Source organism: Moschus berezovskii, chromosome 24, assembly GCF_049115385.1.
Source record: "Moschus berezovskii isolate FMDL1 chromosome 24, NW_MosBer_1.0, whole genome shotgun sequence".
Classification (NCBI taxonomy): Eukaryota; Metazoa; Chordata; class Mammalia; order Artiodactyla; family Moschidae; genus Moschus; species Moschus berezovskii.
Genome location: NC_142483.1, coordinates 25,696,366 through 25,717,721, shown reverse-complemented (window position 1 = coordinate 25,717,721; position 21,356 = coordinate 25,696,366).

The following is a 21,356-nucleotide window of genomic DNA, read 5'->3' as shown; positions in this document are numbered from 1 at the left end:
GGCCCCTCCCAGCTTCTAAGGGTGCCGTGTTCCTTGGCTCATGGTCCCCTTCAGAGCAATGGCTGGTCAAGTTCTTGTCACATCCCATTTCTCTGACCCTTCATCCGTGGCCATGTCTCTGTGTGACCACAGCTGGGAAAGGCTCTTCATTTTAAGGATGCATGTGACTAAATTGGGCCCATCTGGATAATCCAGGATAACCTTCCCATCTCAGTGTCTTTACCATTAATCACATCTGCAAGTTTCCTTTTGCCACATAATGTAGAGTCTAGTGATTAGTGCATGGGTATTTCTGAGGGCCATGACTCTTCCTGCTAGTCCATACCTTCTAGTACCCACCTCTACCCCAAAGAGATATCAGCGTGGACCCCCAGTTCTCCGTCTGCTGGACCTTCATAACTGGCCTCCTTCTTTTCATGAACTCCTACCTCCAGTCCCACTGGATTAAGTTCCTCTAAGGCACAGGGTTATAACCATCAGTTCGCTATTCAAAATAATGGATAGCTTTTCCTTGTCTCTTTAATTGAATCTACCGCCTCACCTTGGCATTAAGGCCTTTGGTGATGTGATATTTGTCATTTTTTTTAATGATTTTTTAAAAATTTATTTATTTTAATGGGAGGTTAATTACTTTACATTATTGTATTGGTTTTGCCATACATTGACATGAATCTGCCCCGGGTGTACATGTGTTCCCCATCTTGAACCTCCCTCCCACCTCCCTCCCCATCCCATCCCTCTGGGTCATCCCAGTGCACCAGCCCCGAGCATCCTGTATCATGCATCGAACCTGGACTGGCGATTTGTTTCACATATGATAATATACATGTTTCAATGCCATTCTCCCAAATTATCCCACCCTCGCCCTCTCCCACAGAATCCAAAAGACTGTTCTATACATCTGTGTCTCTTGCTGTCTCATATACAGGGTTATCATTACCATCTTTCTAAATTCCATATATATGCATTAGCATACTGTATTGGTGTCTTTCTTTCTGGCTTACTTCACTCTGTATTTGATATCAGTCTTTCTTTTTTTCATATCCCAACAGATCTCTCTTGCAACTTTTTTTTTCCCCCACAATGGATCACTCCATGTTCCCCACACATCAGATACTTTCTCACCTCCTGTACCTTCATCTGCATTTTTTTCTCTGCCTGGATTGTCTTTAGCCTCTCGTCTCTGAATTTCCTAATCCTCAAAGTTTCCCAAACTCATCTCAAATGTCACTACTTTCTTGAAGCTTTCCCTGCTTCCTCCCACCATCATTAAGGTTAGGAACAGATTTTTCTTCTGGTTTCTCATGTATCCCTTTGTCTTAATACTAAGCATTTCTGCTTCTCTATTGCAACATAGGAAAGTATGCCAAAACTTAATGACTTAAAACTACAATTTGCTGTTCGATTTCAAGAATCTCTAGGTGAAAAATTTGGTCAGGGCATAGCAGGAATGGCGTGTGTTTGCTCGATGATTTCTGAAACCTTGGCTAAGTTGACTTGGGTATGTCTCTGGCTCAGGTTTTCCACAGAGCTTCTTCACATGCCCAACTCGGGCTTCCTCACAGCATGGGGACCATAGTGTAGTTGATATGTTGACATGGTAGTCCAGGGATCCAGTAGACCGAAAGGAAAGCTCCTCATCCCTATAGAGTCAGGTCTGGCCCTGGCCAAGCATCTCCTCTGTCTTACTGTATCACCCAAAGCAGTCACACCCTGGAGTCAAGGCCACCACTGTCTATGAAAGGAATGTCAAAAGAACCCGAGGACCTCTTTGAAGTAAATCATTTTCTAGTTATTTTGTTCCGTACCTGATCTGTCGAAGACTATGAGTTTGCAGGGTGGTCCATTTAGTGGCTGCCATGGGATTCCCTGGTGGCTCAAACGGTAAAGAATTTGCCTACAACGCAGAAGACCTGGGTTCAATCCCTGGGTTGGGAAGATCCCCTGGAGGAGGGCATGGCAACCCACCCAGGTATTCTTGCCTGGAGAATCCCCATGGAGAGAGGAATCTGGCTACAGTCCATGGGGTCACAAAAAGATGGACACGACTGAGTGACTAAGCACATCACATGGTGTCTAGCACATATCTTAGTCCATAATGAATAAGTATGTTTAGCAGATTCTTCTTGCCAGATGTAACCATACCTAATTTTACATCCGTTCCAGTGAGTAAGAAAAGATTGGGATGGGAGGAAAAGCAGGGATGGGAGACTGCAGGGAAGGGGGCTCGAATTGTTTGTTTTAAGCCACCTAAAGATTTTGAAAATGACCATGCGATACGTCAATGACCGTGTTCTTTAGAGGGCGGACTGTGGGCATGACGATAGTATTTGTGACATGAATTATGGGTAATCAGTTTGGGGTTGTATTGAACCAATCTTTCTAATTGGATTCCAGTGAAGCACCTGCTTTCTGTCAAACTCCAACTTGTGCATAGGCAAGTCACACAGAAACCCATTTCACATCGATTTTCAATGCTGCTTAATAGTTTGTTTTGCTGATTCAATCACAATATAAATCTGTAATGACCAAATCAAGTGCTTGCCATAAAACTGTTTTTTATCAGCTCTCTGCTCCAAGGTTGCATTGTATCAGCTTTTAGAAATTAAAATTCCTTGCTTAAATATACAATTTTCCTTCCAAAATGAATTTAGCAGCAACCCTTCCCATTTTAGCCATTATTATTTTCATGACAAAATAGGACCTTTCTCTTTTGTTAGAAGAGCATTGAAAAGGTTTCACAGAAAACACGTGTAATACTAGTAATAAGATAATCATCATAATAAAATGGCAATTATAATTTTATAAAGAGGAAAATTATTAAAAGGCAATGTGAGGGATAAAAAGGAGAAAGATATTTTTCATAGGCTGGAAAAAGAGCACTTCAACTGCCTAAATTGCTCTGAGCTTTTCCCTCCTCATTGGCAAACCAGTGCTAATAGTATCTAACACTGTTGTTGAAAGGATGCAATGGAAAATGTACATTTCTGGAGCACAGTATTCAGTAAATGTTAGCTATTATTATCATTTTTATTATGTTTTATGGTTTCTTAGGATACTTTCCCTAAAGAACTTACTTTCCAGGAATAAAGAGGAAACAAAGGTGTGATGATAAAGAAGAGGAGGGAAAGAGAGAAGGGAGGAGGGTAGAGAGAGAGGAGGAAGAGGAAGAAGGCAGGAAATGATGCAAGATTCAGAAGAGACACGAGGATTAGGGACATCAGTGGAGGTGCTCCGGGGACTCTGCACTCTGCTGGGAATCTGTGACATCTTCTTAGAGGATGCTAGCCCAAAAGGGTTTCACCTTAGAGACTGAATATGTAAATGAAAAGACCGTGTGTATCAACAGAATCCTGAGCCACCTCTGCAGCAACCACCCTAGTAAGCCTAATCAAAGTCCCTTAATTTTATGACCAGTTCAGGAAGCCAAAACACAACCTCTGCAGTCATCAGCTCAGATGGTTAAACTCAGTCGATGGCAGCCAACATCTATGTTTTTTGCCTCCACTCCCAGCTCAGGAGTAACCAGAGAAAGCCAAGTATGCTTTCAGACCATGTAAACTGCCCCATTTCTAATCAATCTGCACTTGGGAAGACAGAGGCCCCTCCCATGGGTCCTCAGTGGGACAAAAACATCACTGTTTAAGACTGAAAGATTGTGGCTTACGGAAAACATCCCCTGAATATATGAACATCACGGTGTTCGCCCTTGCGTGCCACTTGGCTGACCCTCAGAGCCTCAGGGGAACATTCTCCTGTGATCATGGGGCCCTATGGCCCTGCTCAGAGAGCTGATAACAGCACAGGTTTGTTCTCTCATGTGTGTGCCAGAGTCCATTTCCTTCACACCCTCACGAGGCACGGCATTTAGAGCCGCTTACTGTCTTAATTATACATGAGAGAAAATCATGAGCCCTAGTCGTTTAACCTTTTCATAAGAAAACGTGGAAATGCTTAGTTTAACCCAAGATGAAATTTTTGCTTTCTGAAAAATTAGTGTGCCTAAGTCCAAGAATGATAGGAATTAATCAATTATAGCCAACCTTGGTATTTAGGAAACTCTCTTCTATTTTAGATAAGAGAAATTAGGTTATTATTGGTTTTTTTTGTTTTCTATGACTTACCACTCCTCTGGGGCAGTGGCTGGGTGATATTTTTTTTCTCTGTAGCCCTGAGCTTAGCGTAAAGAAAGATTTGCAAGAGATCAGTTGAAGGAGCTGTGCTTTGTACTACTGGAGGGTTTGTCTTGTGGTTGATCCTGGTTCTTATGAGTATCTGAGGCCAGTGGGAACTGTTTACACAGTGAAGAATCAGTGAAGAACACAGACCAGCTCTCTGTCCTCATTAAACGGGTATTCTAGCAGAGGGAGACCCCAAGTGAGCAGATAAACTAATGTATGAACAAGGAAACCTTAAAATAGTACTAAGCATTATAGAGTTGTTTTAAAAGGTGATGGGAGAGATATGAAAGGGTGGGGAGGGGAGAGGCAACTTGAGCTGGAGGCACAAGGAAAGGCCTCTGAGAAGTGAACTGAGCTTGAGGACAAGAAAGCATACCCACGAGAAGATCTAAGGCCGAGAGAGGGTGACCCGTGGCCACACCCTACCTGATAGCAGCTTTTGTGCAGCCCGCCAGCTAAGAATAGGTTTTTTATTTTTAAATGGGCAAAACAAATTTAAAGTAGAGGATATTGTGTGACACAGAAAAGTCATAGGCAATTCAGATTTCTGAGTTCACAAAAGTTTATCCAAACAAATCCATGTCCGTTCATTTCTATACTATCTGTGGCTACTTGCATGCTACATCGGCAGAACTGAGTAGTTACAAGAGAACTGATGGTGACCAAAGCCTGAAAGATGGGATAAGGAGAAAGTGTGCTGAATTTGGTCTAAGAAAAGAACTTTTGGACAGAGGACCCACACATGCTGAGTCCCAGTACAAAAAGTCAGGGGACGGCAGGGAAACTGGGAATAAGATGGAAAGATGACATCAGAGAGGCAGAGACCAGATCCTGTGGACACTCTGTATTTGTCATCTAACCATACACTTCCATGTGTTGCAAGTAACATGCTTTTGTCTAGTCTCTACCCCAAACATTTGCAAGTTCCTGAAAACAAGGCAATGCTTTCTAGCCGTAAATGAACATATACCCCATCCTCCTGCTTGGTCTGGGAGCTTAAGAACCTTTTTTCCTGCCTCCTTTTCAAAACTCAGAGCAATGGTTTCTCAACTGAAAATTAGCTCAGAATCCTGGCTCTGCTACTTACTGACTGTGTGACCTTGAGCAGATTGCTTAACCTCTCTGTGCTACAGTTTCCTCACTGATAAAGTGGGGCTGTTACTACCTAGCTTAAGGATTTCTGTGAAGATCCAATGAGATAGTACAAAGAGAGTGCTTGATAAGTGCTGCCTTGAGCTGCTGCTGAGATTCTTCTTGAGTAAAAACGTCACTTGACAAGTGTGGATTCCTGACCCCACCCCTAGAGATTTGATTCAGTGAGTCTAGGGTGGGGCCCAGGAATCTGCCACAAGCTGAACCACATGTTGAGAAATACACCACCCCAGGAAGACAGGTGTGGGGCCACCTGGCCTGACCCAGGGCTTTGATAAACAGTAACAATGTATCATTGAATGGGTTAGAAGTCCAGGGTTTGGATTTTTTTTTTCTTCTATGCAAATCCAAGTCTGAGATTAAATGAAGAAATGGAAGTAGAGGTAAGGATGGAGATGGAGTGAGCTTCAAACCAACCCCACTCTGAAAATAATATTAAGTACTCTCCCACTGTAGGCAAAGGGAGAAGGGGGCATCACCAGTGCAATGAACATGAATCTGAGCAAACTCAGGGAGATAGTGAAGGACAAGGGAGCCTGGCGTGGTACAATCCATGAGGTTACAAAGAGTCAGACCTGACTGAGCGACTGAACAGCACCACCAGGGGCCTATGCGCATTAAGTTGTATATAGAAAAAGAGTTCTTGTCCTTCAGTTCAGTTCAGTTCAGTCTCTCAGTCGTGTCCGACTCTTTGCGACCCCATGAATCACAGCACACCAGGCCTCCCTGTCCATCACCAACTCCCGGAGTTCACTCAAACTCATGTCCATCGAGTCGGTGATGCCATCCAGCCATCTCATTCTCTGTCGTCCCCGTTTCCTCCCACCCCCAATCCCTCCCAGCATCAGACTCTTGTCCTTAATTCTCTGTAAATCCAAGAATCTCTGTGGGTTTGTCACCACCCTTGTGGATGGCAGTCCTTGTATTGTACTTCCCAGGGGAGATATTACAAAGGGAGACAAGGGCGTCCCCCGGGCGTTCCCCCCACCTCCCCCCACCGCCCTCCTCTGACTTTAGTCAGAGTCACCAGGGCCAGGAAGGTAAATGACAGGCATTAGGGAGTGGTGACATTAGGCCCTTTCTCTCCAGCAAATTATGGTCACACAGGAATGCAGACTGAGAATGGCCAGAGAATCCTATTTTCAAAATGAAGCCAGATATCCAGATTTTTATGCAATGCATTCCCATTAATAAATGTTGGCAAGTAATTCAGTTTTCTTCTTTTTTTTAAACCTCCATACAGGCCAAACAAAACACATCTGCTGGCTGGATCGAGCCTGTGGGTGGGCTTCTAATTTGCAAGCTCTGGTCTAGACTGACTAATTCAAGCTTTGGAACCTGCACTGCCACTCCCATTCTGTCCTGTGACCTGGTGGAGGGACAGGATCTCTGCTAGGGCAGTGGCTTACAAAGCTAGCTACACATTAAAGTCTCTCCTAGCTACCTAGGAAAATAAAACATGTCCTGATGCCCAGCTCCATATCAAAAGGTTCTGATTTGACTGGTGCACTGAGGCTCACCAGCAAATATCCAGGCAGATTTGAGCTTCCCCACGCAAGGGCAAGAGCAAAGAGCCATGTTTGGAGAAAGAGATGTTCTTGGGAAAAGAGTGCCCAGAAGTCTGCAAATCAAGGCCAGGCCAGAAACCCCTGTCAACATGTGAACTTGCCTTGCTTCCTGCGGCTCTGTGTAACAGTCACGCAAACAGCTATGAGGAGTTTGACCTTGATAAAAGTTTTGTCTTCCATTTTCCTTCAGATATCTCCAGGCCATCACTACATTCTCCCAGCCTAGTGCAGGCGGCGGCAGTGGTGGCGGTGGTTTTGTGTGTGTGGGAGGGGAGTGGAATAAGGGACAAAGGAAAGACGTCTTGTTCCTGCTGCTCTCCTCCACGAATGCTCACGCAGAGAAGCAGCATCCCCCTGACGGGGCTGAAGCCTAGTGGGAAGGAAAACTTTGCAACCCAAGAGGCTGTGTCAGACTTCCTGAGCTGCAGAGTTAAGGCATGTCACCTCTTCTACCCATCCCAGAGGAAAGTGACTGCTACAGTTGGGGTGAAGGGCTAATGCTTAAGCGATGAACATCTCTGATACCTAGCCCAGGGTTTAGCCCATGGCGGCCCATGAATGCTTGTTGAAGGAATGGAGAGAAAGAGACAGAGAATATGGGGGAGTCACTGACCGTCTTTACTGCCTTTCTGCCCTTGGGGCAGTTCTTACTCTTCTTCCTCCCTCCCCACGAGCAAACCGGGGGTCTGTGTGGGAACTGGGTCCACTAAACTTTGTTTTCCATGACTGCTGGGCCTTCCAGCAAGTTCACAAGTTGCCAGTGTGGTTTCATACAAAGACTTCACTCACATATATTAATTTGCCCTTAACACACAGGAAGACACCAGCAAGATTTTATAGTGTGTGGAGAGTTTTTTGAACCAGGAACCAGATTCCCAGTTTCCCTTGCACCTACTCTTTTCCCTTTGAAGTCAACAGGAGCCCTGCTCAGGGTATCTAGAGAGAAACAAGGATCTGGTCTAAGTGAATTGTTAGGAAAATGCATTAAAGTGCTAAAGTAAGATTATGTTACCCAGAAAAAATACACTTGGGCCAACAGAAACTGCAATCAGAGCCATATGAAGGGGGTCCTGTGGTCAGAGAAAAGAAGAAAACATATTTTAAAAATTCAATTAATGTGTTCAGTTGCCTCAAAGGAAATAAAGGCCCATTGTCTTTTATGTGTTTAAAATATGAATCGCCAATTAATGATGAGATTGGCAAATTGCTCTACAATTAAAAACATAGAAATGTTGTTTAAGGCTATTAGAATAATTGTCATATGTTAATTGTGGGTTGATGGATTTTGCCAGCAACTACCTTCTCAGTGTGAGCTTTTCTGAACAGAATCCAAATCCATAAAGACATTGATATAATAAAAACCGTCTTCCTTGTTGGCATGCCTGCCGTATTTTCAGTGTCTTTTAAGGTATGTAATTATTTTTAATTAGGTCTCCAGAAGAAAATTTCTTAATACATGCATTACTGCTGCTGCTGTGCTGTGTTCAGTCGTGTTTGACCCTGTGCGACCCCATGGATTGTAGCGTGCCAGGCTCCTCTGTCCACGGGATTTCCCAGGCAAGAATACTTCAGTGGGTTGCCATTTCCTCCTGCACTGCCATTTCTCCTGCATTGGCAGGTGGATTCTTTACCACTGAGCCACTTGGGAAGCCCATATGCTTTACTCGGTCATCCTTAAAGAACCTCATAATTAATATGAGGGGAGAGAGGTATAGAAGGAATTGAATAGGAGGTAAACCTTGGTTTAGATATTAACTAGCTGGGTGCTTTGGGCAGATTGCTTAGCTTTTCTGAATCTCAAAGTTAAAAAAATGGAAAATATATACCTTACAGAGTTGCTGGGGCTTTGTATGGGATAATATTTATATATCCCCGTGTATTGTGCCTGGTGCTCAGCAGATGCTCAATAAAAGTAGTTGTTGTTTTTCTAGAAATAGTGGTGAAAGTAGCTCAAGTTGGCATGTCCTGTCAACCATTTCATTACAGTAAAATCCTTGCAGTTACTGTTCTCAGTAAACGTTCATGTGTCATGTGTAAACGTTCAGAGTATGCCCTGCACAATGTCTGGGATAGTCACTGACATTGATGTTTATGTGAATAGTGCTCTATTGTGCAGGGAGTTGTGCAGTGTGCAACCTTCACAACTGTACATTGGTGCTCTGCTTGTAATCAGATCCTAATTTTAAGTCCTTTTTAATCTTTCGTCTTTAGGTAAACATGTCCTGTTTTTCTTCACTAAACCTTCCCCTAGCTGGACTTTTTTCAGCAGTTTTTATCAGAAGTTAGTGGATTTCTATCTATAGGCCTAATCTGGCCTACAGCCTGTATGTGTAAATACAGTTTTATTGAACTACAGTAATACTTATTCATTTATGCATCATATACATCTACTTTTGAGCTGCAATGACCCAGTAGAGTATTTGCAAGAAGGACTCTATGGCTGACAAAGTATTTGCTCTCTCGCCCTTCACTAGGAAAGTTTGTTGACCTCTGGTGTTGATGACTGTCTAGCCAAATTATGTTTACCATGATTCCAGGGAAAGTTAATGGTTGATGCTTGTTTGTTTGCTTCTCTCTCACACGTCTTACATTTCTTAATCAGGAGGTGAGGGTAGATGTTTTTCTTGATCCTAGTTGCCACTTCCAGACCATTTGCCTTCCTTTCTCCCCCAAATCCCTACAGCTCTGAAACTCATGATTTTAGATTCTCCCATACCCTTTCTTGACTCCTTCTTGATTTTAGCTTGTGCTTCATCCAGCCCAGCATTTTGCATGATATAATCTGCATAGAAATTAAATAAGCAGGATGACAATATACAGCCTTGATGTACTCCTTTCCCAATTTAGAACCAGTCCGTTGTTCCATGTCCAGTTCTAACTGTTGCTTCTTGACCTGCATACAAATTTCTCAGGAGGCAGGTCAGGTGGTCTGGTATTCCCATCTCTTGAAGAATTTTCCACAGTTTGTTGTGATCCACACAGTCAAAGACTTTGGCATCGTCAATAAAGCAGAAATAGATGTTTTTCTGGAGTTCTTTTTGCTTTTTTCTATGATCCAGTGGATGTTGGCAATTTGATCTCTGGCTCCTCTGCCTTTTCTAAATCCAGTTTGAACATCTGGAAGTTCTTGGTTCATGTAATGTTGAAGCCTAGCTAGGAGAATTTTGAGTATTACTTTGATAGCGTGTGAGATGAGTGCAATTGTGCAGTAGTTTGAACATTCTTTGGCATTCCCTTTCTTTGGGATTGGAATGAAGACTGACCTTTTCCAGTCCTGTGGCCACTGCTGAGTTTTCCAAATTTGCTGGCATATTGAGTGCAGCACTTTCACAGCATCATCTTTCAAGATTTGAAATAGCTCAATTGGAATTCCATCACCTCCACTAGCTTTGTTCATAGTGATGCTCTCTAAGGCCCACTTGACTTCACATTCCAGGATGTCTGGCTCTAGGTGAGTGATCACACCATCATGATTATATGGGTCGTGAAGATCTTTTCCAGCTTGTGCTTCTTCCAGCCCAGCGTTCCTCATGATGTACTCTGCATAGAAGTTAAATAAGCAAGGTGACAATATATAGCCTTGACGTACTCCTTTTCCTATTTGGAACCAGTCTGTTGTTCTATGTACAGTTCTGACTGTTGCTTCCTGACAGATTGCTGGGAGAAATATCAATAACCTCAGATATGCAGATGACACTACCCTTATGGCAGAAAGTGAAGAGGAACTCAAAAGCCTCTTGAAAGTGAAAGAGGAGAGTGAAAAGTTTGGCTTGAAGCTCAGCATTCAGAAAACAAAGATCATGGCATCTGGACCCATCACTTCATGGGAAATAAATGGAAAAACAGTGGAAACAGTGTCAGACTTCATTTTTTGGGGGCTCCAAAATCACTGCAGATGCTGATTGCAGCCATGAAATTAAAAGGCGCTTACTCCTTGGAAGGAAAGTTATGACCAACCTAGATAGCTTATTAAAAAGCAGAGACATTACTTTGCCAACAAAGGTCCGTATAGTCAAGGCAATGGTTTTTCCCGTGGTCATGTATGGATGTGAGAGTTGGACTGTGAAGAAAGCTGATCACCGAAGAATTGGTGCTTTTGAACTGTGGTGTTGGAGAAGACTCTTGAGAGTCCCTTGGACTGCAAGGAGATCCAACCAGTCCATTCTAAAGGAGATCAATCCTGGGTGTTCATTGGAAGGACTGATGCTAAAGCTGAAACTGCAATACTTTGGCCACCTCATGCGACGAGTTGACTCACTGGAAAAGACTCTGATGCTGGGAAAGGTTGGGGGCGGGAGGAGAAGGGGACGACAGAGAATGAGATGGCTGGATGGCATCACCGACTCTGTGGACATGAGTTTGAGTGAACTCCGGGAGTTGGTGATAGACAGGGAGGCCTGGCGTGCTGTGATTCATGGGGTCGCGGAGAGTCGGACACGACTGAGCGACTGAACTGAACTGAGCTGAACTGAACTGAAGGTCTTTTCTGTATAGTTTCTTCTGTGGATTCTTGCCACCTCTTCTTAATATCTTCTGCTTCTGTTAGGTCCATACCATTTCTGTCCTTTATCAAGCCTATCTTTGCATGAAATGTTCCCTTGGTATCTCTAATTTTCTCGAAAAGATCTCTAGTCTTTCCCATTCTATTGTTTTCCTCTATTTCTTTGCATTGATTGCTAAAGAAGGCTTTCTTGTCTCTCCTTGCTATTCTTTGGAACTCTGCGTTCAGATAGATATATCTTTCCTTTTATCCTTTGCTTTTTACTTCTTTTCTCAGCTATTTGTAAGGCCTCCTCAGACAAATATTTTGCCTTTTTTCATTTCTTTTTCTTGGGGATGCTTCCGAACATCATAATTCTTGGTAATTTTCATATTGTTTTCATAAACGGTATTTCCATTATCCTGGCCTCTCAGGTCTTTAATTAGATCCCCTCCAGTGATTTTGCTTTTATTCAGCATTCAACAAGATCCGCTGGAGTGCCAGACCTCCTTCTTCCATACTCTCTCAACTGCTGACTGCCATGGTCCCCAGCCTAGTATTCAGCAACTGGACCAACTGCCCAATCAGGCCTCCTGGCTCACTCCCTTAGCTCTCAAATTCAAGAAATCCCAAACCCTGGGATTTATTGCACTGATGCCACACCACCTTTCTCACTGTCCCTCACCCCTTTCTGTCTGCACGTCCCTTACTGCCTGGCTTACACATCATGGCCTTTTGTTCTAATTACTGTTTAGCATATAGTCTCAAGTTCCCCTTCCCCTTTACTGCTTTGTAAGGATCTTCCAGCAAAGCCTGAGTTCTGGTGATGTCCAATACTGGACCCAGATGCAGCTAAGCCCAGGAATTTGACTACAGAGATACATACAGCCATGCCCTCTAACCTGAAGTGGACATGTATGTTCCCTGATCATCTTACTCCATGTCTCTCAGTTCCATTCTCATAGATGACTTTTTCATACCTTCTCATGGCTCACTGAGCCTCTGACCCCTCTACCTGTATTCTCTTGCTCAGTGATCTTGCCTCCTATTTCACTAAGGCATAGAAGCTCCCAGAAGAGAACATCCGCAGACTCCCACCGCCAGAGCTATTTGCTTCTTTGCCATTTAATCTGCCTTCCAGCTTATTTAAGGCTCTGTGGTCCTGGGGAAGACCATCCTCTCCATGTGTCCACAGGACTCCATCACCTCTTGCCTATTCAAAAATATTTGAATTCTTGAATTCAGTTCTCCACATTTCTCTCCTTCCTTAGTACATTATTGTTTTTTCCCATTTTGTACAAGAATATTTCCATCATTACAAGTATCTTGTTATTCCTCCCATCTTTTGACTCCATTTCCCTCTTTGACCGTCCCATTTCTTTTTTTAATTTTCTTTTTAATTGAAGGATAATTGCTTTATAATATTGTGTTGGTTTCTGCCATACATCAACATGAATCAGCCATAGGTATGCATATGTCCCTTCACTCTTGAACCTCCCTCCCACCTCCCACCCCATCCCATCCCTCTATGTTGTCAGAGCACCAGGTTTGAGTTCCCTCCATCATACAGAAAATTCCCATTGGCTATCTATTTTATATATGGTAATGTATAAATTTTCACACTGCTCTCTCAATCTTTCACCCTCCCCTTCCCCCACTGTGTCCACAAGTCTGTTCACTAGCCCTGTGTATAGGTTCATCAGTACCATCTTTCCAGATCCATATATATGCATTTATATGCAATATTTGTTTTTCTCTTTCTGACTTACTTCACTCTGTATCATAGACTCTAGGTTCATCCACCTCACTAGAACTGACTCCAGGGTGTTCTTTTTAATGGCTGAGTAATACTCCATTTATATGTATACCACAATTTCTTTATCCATTCTTTTGTCAGTAGACATCTAGGTTGCTTCCATATCTTAGCTGTTGTTAATAGGGCTGCAATGAACATTGGGGTACATCTGTCTTTTTCAGTTATGGTTTCCTCAGAGTATATGCCCAGTAGTGGGATTGTTGTGTCCTATGGTAGTTTTATTCCTAGTTGACTTTTTTTTTTTTTTTCAAATTTTAAACCTTTTACTTTGTATTGGGGGTATAGCCGATTAACAGTGTTGTGGTAGTTTAGGTGAACAGCAGAAGGACTCAGCCATACGTATGCATTCTCCACCAAACTCCTCTCCCATCCAGGCTGGCATATAACATTGAGTAGAGTTCCATGTGCAATACAAAAGGTCTTTGTTGGTTATCCATTTTGAATATGACTGTGTGTACATGACCTTCCCAAACTCCTTAACTATCCCTTTCCCCCGGCAACCATAAGTTTGGTTTCTAAGTCTGTGAGTCTCTTTCTGTTTTTTAAGTAAGTTCATTTGTATTATTTATTTTTAGCTTCCACATATAAGGGATGCCATGCAATATTTCTCCTCCTCTCTCTAACTTGCTTCACTCTCTAGGTCCATCCGTGTTACTGCAAATGGCTTTATTTCATTCTTTTTCATGCCTGAGTAATACTCCATTGTACCTATGTACCACATCTTTTTTATCCATTCTTCTGTAGATGGTCATTTAGACTGGTTCCATTTCTTGGCTGTTGTAATCAGTGCTGCAGTGAACATTGGGGTGCATGCATCCTTTCAGATCATGTTTTTATCCAGATATATACCCAGGAGTGGGATTGCAGGGTCATGTGGTAATTCTGTTCCTAGTTTTTTAAGAAATCTCTATACTGTCTTCCATAGTGGCTGTATCCATTTACATACCCACCAATAGTGCAAGGGGGTTCCCTTTTCTCCACACTCTCTCCAGCACTTGTTATCTGTAGATTTTTTTGATGATGGCCATTCTGACCCATGTGAGGTGATATCCCATTTCTGTTTTGATTTGCATTTCTCTAACAATGATCAGTGTTGAGCATCTTCTCATGTGTTTATTAGCCATTTGTATGTCTTCTTTGGAGAAATGTCTGTTCAGGTGTTCTGCCCATTTTTTGATTGGGCTATTTGTTTTCCTGATGTTGAGCTGTATGAGCTGCTTATATATTCTGGAGATTAATCCTTTGTCAGTTGTTTCATGTACAATTATTCTCTTCCATTCTGAGGGTTGTTTTTTCACCTTGTTTATTGGTTCCTTTGCTGTGCAGAAGCTTTTAGGTTTAATTAAGTCTCATCTGTCTATTTTTGTTTTTATTTCCGTCACTCTAGGAAGTGTGGCTACTCCGTATCTCTGTTCCCCTTTGTAGGACAACTCCTCAAAACTGTCATCCATCCTCATGGTGTCCAATTTTTACCTTCAGTTCACTTTTTAAGATTCTTATCATGTTTTTGTTACCTTTACTCCACCCGAAGAGCTCTTGCCAAGGTGACAGATGAAATCTGTATTGCTAAATCAACGGTCAGTTTGTAGTTCTCACTTTGACCTTATGAAAGAATTTGACATGGTTGACTGTTCTTCCACTTAGCTTCCAGAACACCATGTTCTCATCATATCTCAGTCATGGAAAAGAACAATCTAAAAGACCCTGAGGTGCATTTGGAGTGATCATATGGAATGCAAAAGGAGACTCCTTTTGTAGAAGCTTCACCCTTGTAAATTGGATGCTTTATCAGAGGAGACTGCCCTCTTGTTCCTGTGGTGCCCCAGTGGCTAAATGGGCAGTGGGGCTGGAGGGATGGAGGTGGGGAGAAGGGTGAGCTCTTTTGAGTTGAGTTCTTAGGAGCTTGTGATCTCGGCCAGGTTACCTGTAATTCCTCAGCCTCAGTTTTTGTATCAGTAAAGTGTAGATGGAAATACCTGCTACATAGTCTTATTGTTAAAAATAAATGAATTTGTGTTAGAGAAAGCTTTGGGTCCTAATTACAAACCCAAATGCCTGCCAGAATGGACAGAAAGGAAATAAAAATTAGGACAGTCAGCAGATGGCTATCCCCTAAAGGCAGGTCATATTTAAATTTTGAAAATAAACATACCAGGTCAAATAGACCATACCTGAAGGCCAAGTTTGGCCCACATTTTTCATGGGTTGTGGCTGAGATGTGGATATTCGGTTAATAGTAGACTCCCTTTCTTTCAGAAACTCACTTTGATCAGTCGTCATTCAGTCACCCTACTATGTGTCATGCTCGTGACATTCATTCAACACCTGTGTCCTCAGCCCCCTCCGTGCCAGGCACTGTGCAAGGTCAAGTGGTGGTCCCTTCTCTCAGGCTCTATTTCTATTAGAGAGGTTGACTGACAAATTGGGAAAATAATAGCTGTAAAAGAACTGTGAAAAAGTGTTATGAAGACAAAGGGATGTGATTAGAAAGAAAAAAATGTGGAAGAGGAGCTGGGAATCTCCTGTAATAAAAAGGAAGGATATGAGAATGATGGCTAAGTTCTGGAGTCTCGAGTTTCTGGAGCTTTAGTTCTGGAGTCTAATTTCCTACCTCTGTGACCTTAGGCAAGTTTCTTATTCTTCCTATGTATCAGTATTCTACAGGCAGGCCTCGTTTCATTGAATTTCACTTCATTGCACTTCATAGATACTGTGTTTTTTACAAGTGCAAAGTTTGTGGTAACCCTATGTCAAGCAAGTCTGTTGGCACCATTTTTCCAACAGCATTTCCTGCTTCATGTCTCTGTTGTCACATTTCGGTAATTCTCACCGTATTTCAACCTTTTTCATGACTATTATATTAATATTTGTTATGTGCTCTGTGATCAATGACCTTTGATGTTAGTACTATGACTCACTGAAGTCTCAGATGATGGTTAGTGTTTTTTAGTAATAGTATGATATATTAAAGTACAGGTAAGCATCCTTTTTCTTTCTCTTTTCCATGATGGTCTATTGGTTTATCACAGGATTTTGAATATAGTTCTCTGTGCTATACAGTAGGACCTTGTTGTTCATCCATTCTGTATATAATAGTTTGCATCTGCTAATCCCAAACTCCCAATCCATTCTCTGCCTCCTTCTGGCAACCACAAGTCTATTCTCTAAAACAACACTTCTGTATGCACTGGGAAACCAAAACCTCACATGACTTGCTTTACTGAGCTGGTTGGTAGTTAAACCCATATAATCTCTGAGGTATACCTGTATGTTACAAAATGAAAATGATAATAGTCCCTATCTCATGGGACTGTTGAGAAGGTTAAGTGAGTTAACGCATTTAAAGCACTCAGGTCATTCACTGGTATAGTTGGTTCTCAGGTAGATCAGCTAGCTATATGGCAGGCACAGGGATCTAGATATGAATTTGGAAACTAGGGTTCTAATAAGGTGACCATCTTACCCTGATTCACCCAGAACTTTCCCTGTCTTATTGCTGGAAGTCATGTGCCCTGAGAAACCCCTCAGTTCTGGGCAGAACTAGATGGTTGGTCACCCTAAGTCTGCTTCCAACCACTAACTGTGTGACTTTGAGGCCATCTTATGCCATCTCTGTAAAATGAGGAGTTCAGACTAGACAGGTAGCTCTCAAACTTCATCATGTATGAAAATTTGTTGTTAAAACATGGGATGCCAAGCCCCACCCCCAGAGTTTCTGACCCAATAGGTGTGAGGTGGAGCCTGACCCACGGTCATAAAGGTCCATTTGTCTTCCAATAGTATATGATTCTGTGACGGCTTCCTGTGACCTGCTCACGGTCTATATGAGAAAATGAGGTTCAGGTACAGAAAACCATGTCAGTCAGTCATGTATTCATTCAGCACTACTTCTTGGACACCTGCTGTTTGTCAGGTACTGTTCTAGCTGCTAAAGATCTAGCAGTCCACCGAACCAAAAGCAGGGGACTCAGCTCTATACCCTGCACTGCCCTGCCTCTCCTCAGTGTCATGCACAGGGAAGGCTCTGAGGTGACGAGAACTGGAGAAGAGGGTAGGATAACACACGGAAGCAGTAAGCTCTGCCTTACAGACCTTAAAGGCAAGCATACAGCCACCTGGTTAGAGAGAGGGGTAAGAAAGTCTGTGCTCAGGCATTACAACCCCTCACTGACTACTGAACACCCGCACCCAGACTCCCTATCTCAATGTCAAGGACTTTTATGGCCAAGATTCTTTTTTTATTTTTAAGATTTCTCCATTTGTCTCTTTTGAAAAATAGGGTTCGCACTTTAAGCCTTAGCTGATATTTTTGAGAAAGAATAGGACTTCCACAATGTCATCCTTTCAAATATTTTATTTTGCTGCCCGCTACATGGGAGAAGCTTCCTTTTATAAATAAGCAGATATTCTGCATTTCTCTCACACCAAGTTCCAAGTGAGGAGGAAGAGAGCTTGTTTTGTGCCCTGATGAAGAACCAGAATATTTATTACCCAGTAAGTTTTGTTCAACCTCTTAAGTCAGTCAGCACGTTTCATTCAATCAAGGGCCCTGACAGACATGCCAGGAAGGTCAAGTGATAACACTAATTTTTTGGACACTCCTAATGGCAGGTTTATTTGATTAGGTTTAATTCCCCACCCGCCCCCCCATCTACTCACATGTTATTGTGTGTCCTCTTAGGCACATTTGTTGTTTCAGATATCCACTGCTGCATAACCCATCATCCCAAAACTCAGTGGCTCAAAGGATTGTCTGTTTTTATTGGTTCCCATTTTGTGGGTCAGGAATTTGGGCCAGGTTCAGTGGGGATGACATATCTCTGCTCACGTGGTGCTGGCACACACGTGTTAGAACTGGCACTGTGTCACTTCCACCGTGTTCTGTTGGTCAAAGCAAGTCACAGGACCAATTCAGATTCAAAGAGAGAGAGAAAATGTACTCCACATCTTGATGGAAGAAATTATTGGTGGCCATTTTTGCAGGCAATTAACCTATATCCTTGCCTTAAGAAGAAAAAAATAGTATTTTTAGTTGGTTTGTTTTTGTTTTTTTGTTTTTTTTTTTTTGTGGTGAGGGAGTCTGGTGACAAGACAAAGTCTTTATAGGTATCTAAATCCAAGAAGAGTGTCAGAAATCCCTCAGGGAAATGAGGATGTTTAAATGATTACCTAAAGAATAGCTCACGGAGAAGAGTGACAGTGGAAAGCATGTATGTGTATGTCTGGCTGTACATTCATGATAAATTTGAAGTGTGTCAAAAACCCAAGCATCCTTTTGGAAACAAATACAACAGGTCATAAAATTCTCAAATGCTTCTTATTAGCCTGAATGCATCTCAAAGAAAAAGGAGAATTGAATGGCACGAGAGGATTTGACCAAAATCTCATGGGCAGCAGATGTTTTGAATGCTCTTCCGTTAAGGGGCAATAATGCCAACCACATGCCTGCCTATATTTTGGGAATTATTTTATTGCAGGCTTGTGAAAATATGGAAAATGTAAACATATACACATAAACATATGAAAATGCATTAAGTATGGTCTGTCCTCGTGGCAGTGATGGGAAAGACAGAGGAGGTTCATATATGGGATGTGTAAGATGCTTACTCCTTGGAAGGAAAGTTATGACCAGCCTAGATAGCATATTGAAAAGCAGAGACATTACTTTGCCAGCAAAGGTCCGTCTAGTCAAGGCTATGGTTTTTCCAGTGGTCATGCATGGATGTGAGAGTTGGACTGTGAAGAAAGCTGATCACCGAAGAATTGATGCTTTTGAACTGTGGTGCTGGAGAAGACTCTTGAGAGTCCCTTGGACTGCAAGGAGATCCAACCAGTCCATTCTAGAGGAGATTAGTCCTGGGTGTTCATTGGAAGGACTTATGCGAAAGCTGAAACTCCAATACTTTGGCCACCTCATGCGACGAGTTGACTCACTGGAAAAGACTCTGATGCTGGAAGCGATTGGGGGTAGGAGGAGACGGGGACGACAGAGAATGAGATGGCTGGATGGCATCACCGACTCGATGGACACGAGTTTGAGTGAACTACAGGAGTTGGTGATGGACAGGGAGGCCTGGCGTGCTGTGGTTCATGGGGTCGCTAAGAGTAGGACACGACTGAGCGACTGAACTGAACTGAACTGAAGGTGACCTGGTACTTCTTAAACTTTGCATGTGCAAATGAGTCGTTTGGGGACCTTGTTTCAAAGCAGATCCTGATCCATTGGGTCTGGGTGGGAGCTGAGATTGGAGTTTCTGACACGCTCAGGTGCATTTATGCTGCTGGTGCACAGAACAGAAGAGCAAGCTTATAATAGATGGTGGATGGAAGGGGTTGCTGATACGCTTCCCTGTTCACGGGGCAGCAAGGGTCAGGTAGCAAATGTTGCCTCTGTGCCTACCACGTGCCTGACACTGGGCTAAGACTCAGGCTCTGAACTTAATGAGCTGCCAGTCTAGGAGGAAAGATAAACACAAAAAATGATTGCAATAGAGACTGCTGAGGGAATGGTGGGTTAACTGTGATTCTGATGAGCTATCTGTCAATTAGCAGAGGCTTTGATTCCTGAACCGCTAACAAGGATGTGGCTTGGGTTAGTTGATTGACTAGAGTCTTGGAGTCTTCATCTATAAAATGATCTTTCCATTGCCTACCTCACAGAATTCTTAGGTGACTTCAGTGAAATTAAGCCATAACACCACATAATGCCTAGTGCATAGTAACTGGTCAGTAATGATTAACCTTTATTATTATACAAATCCTGCCATGTATGGTGGGGGGAAAGACCAATGTATTTATCTGTAAAATATTTTGCTTATTAATCAAAGAGGAAATTCAGGAAAGTGATTCACCACTGTGGAAGAGGAAAGAAATTTCATCCATTCTCACAGGATCCTTGAAAAACAAGCAACAGGAGCATCTCCTAAGACATTTTCTGAATGTAAAGCATGTGTAATGATGGTTGAAATGGATTTAAGGTTCTATTTTTTCTTGACTCTGTCATCTAACCTCAGCTTTCTCATCTATAAAGTGGAAACAATAACAGTTGTCATATTTGAAGTTTATGAGGCTCAAGTGTCATAATGAATCTCTGGTGTCCTCACAGCCGGTTTGAATCTTGGCCTTGTCACTTATTAGCTTGTGTGACCTTGACCATTTTTCTCAACTTCTACCTCACTAAAAAAGTAGGTAAAGTACTCTGCCAAGGGACAGACACAGAATAAGTGCTCTGTAAATGACAGCTGTTGTTATGATGTGACCTTCCTTTGAAAAATATAAGGTATATGACTTCATGAAGATTATTATTATAGCATGATAAATGTGCTGTTCTTTATATACACTGAGGTGTTGCTTTTGAGTTTCTGGCAGTAAAGCATAAACTTTGATTTCCCGCCCCACTCTGTCGTGTGTGGTTGCAAGTGATAATTGGAAAGGCAGCAGATTGGTGGTGAGAGTTACAGCCTCTGTGATGATATAATTAGCCGTCTCTTCATCATTGGAGCAGACAGGATGCGTCTTACACTGGTCCTCACACCAGAAATCTCAAAATTTTGAAACGCTCCTAGCTTTCATAAGGCTTTTCCTTAGACTCTCAGTGAACCAGTTGAAATGGCAGATCCATGAGGCAAGGACAGACATACAGGGTCTAGTTTGTGTTAGAAGCTGGACTCTAGTGGTTTTGGGCCCCTAGCGGGTTCTGCTCTGCAGGAGCGGGAGGGGATAGATGAAATTCAGGCAACGGCCATTCTTGCTATGGAAATGCAGTGACTGCAGCCTGGCACCCTTTGGGGCATTAACGAATATTTCAGTAGCCAGAGAATGTACAATAAAGTATCCATCTCCACACTTCCACCAAGGGAAAAATTGGGATGGGACAGAGAAATCTCCAAATTGTCTCTTCTTATATTGCATCCCTTGACTTCCTGTCACCTTCTCTACCTATCTGTCTCATTGACACAGTTATTGCGAGGGAGGAGTTAATGAGTACACAGCTTTATTTTCCTTGGAAGAGAGATACAAAACAGGCTCAAAGCAGGGCTGTCATCACCCTGCAAGTCTTCAGGGGTTTTATAGGTAATTATTAACCCTTTGTGGCCTGCCTGGGGGGGAACCCTCTGTGCTGCTACTAAGCAACTACTAAGATATTCCATCTATGGTAC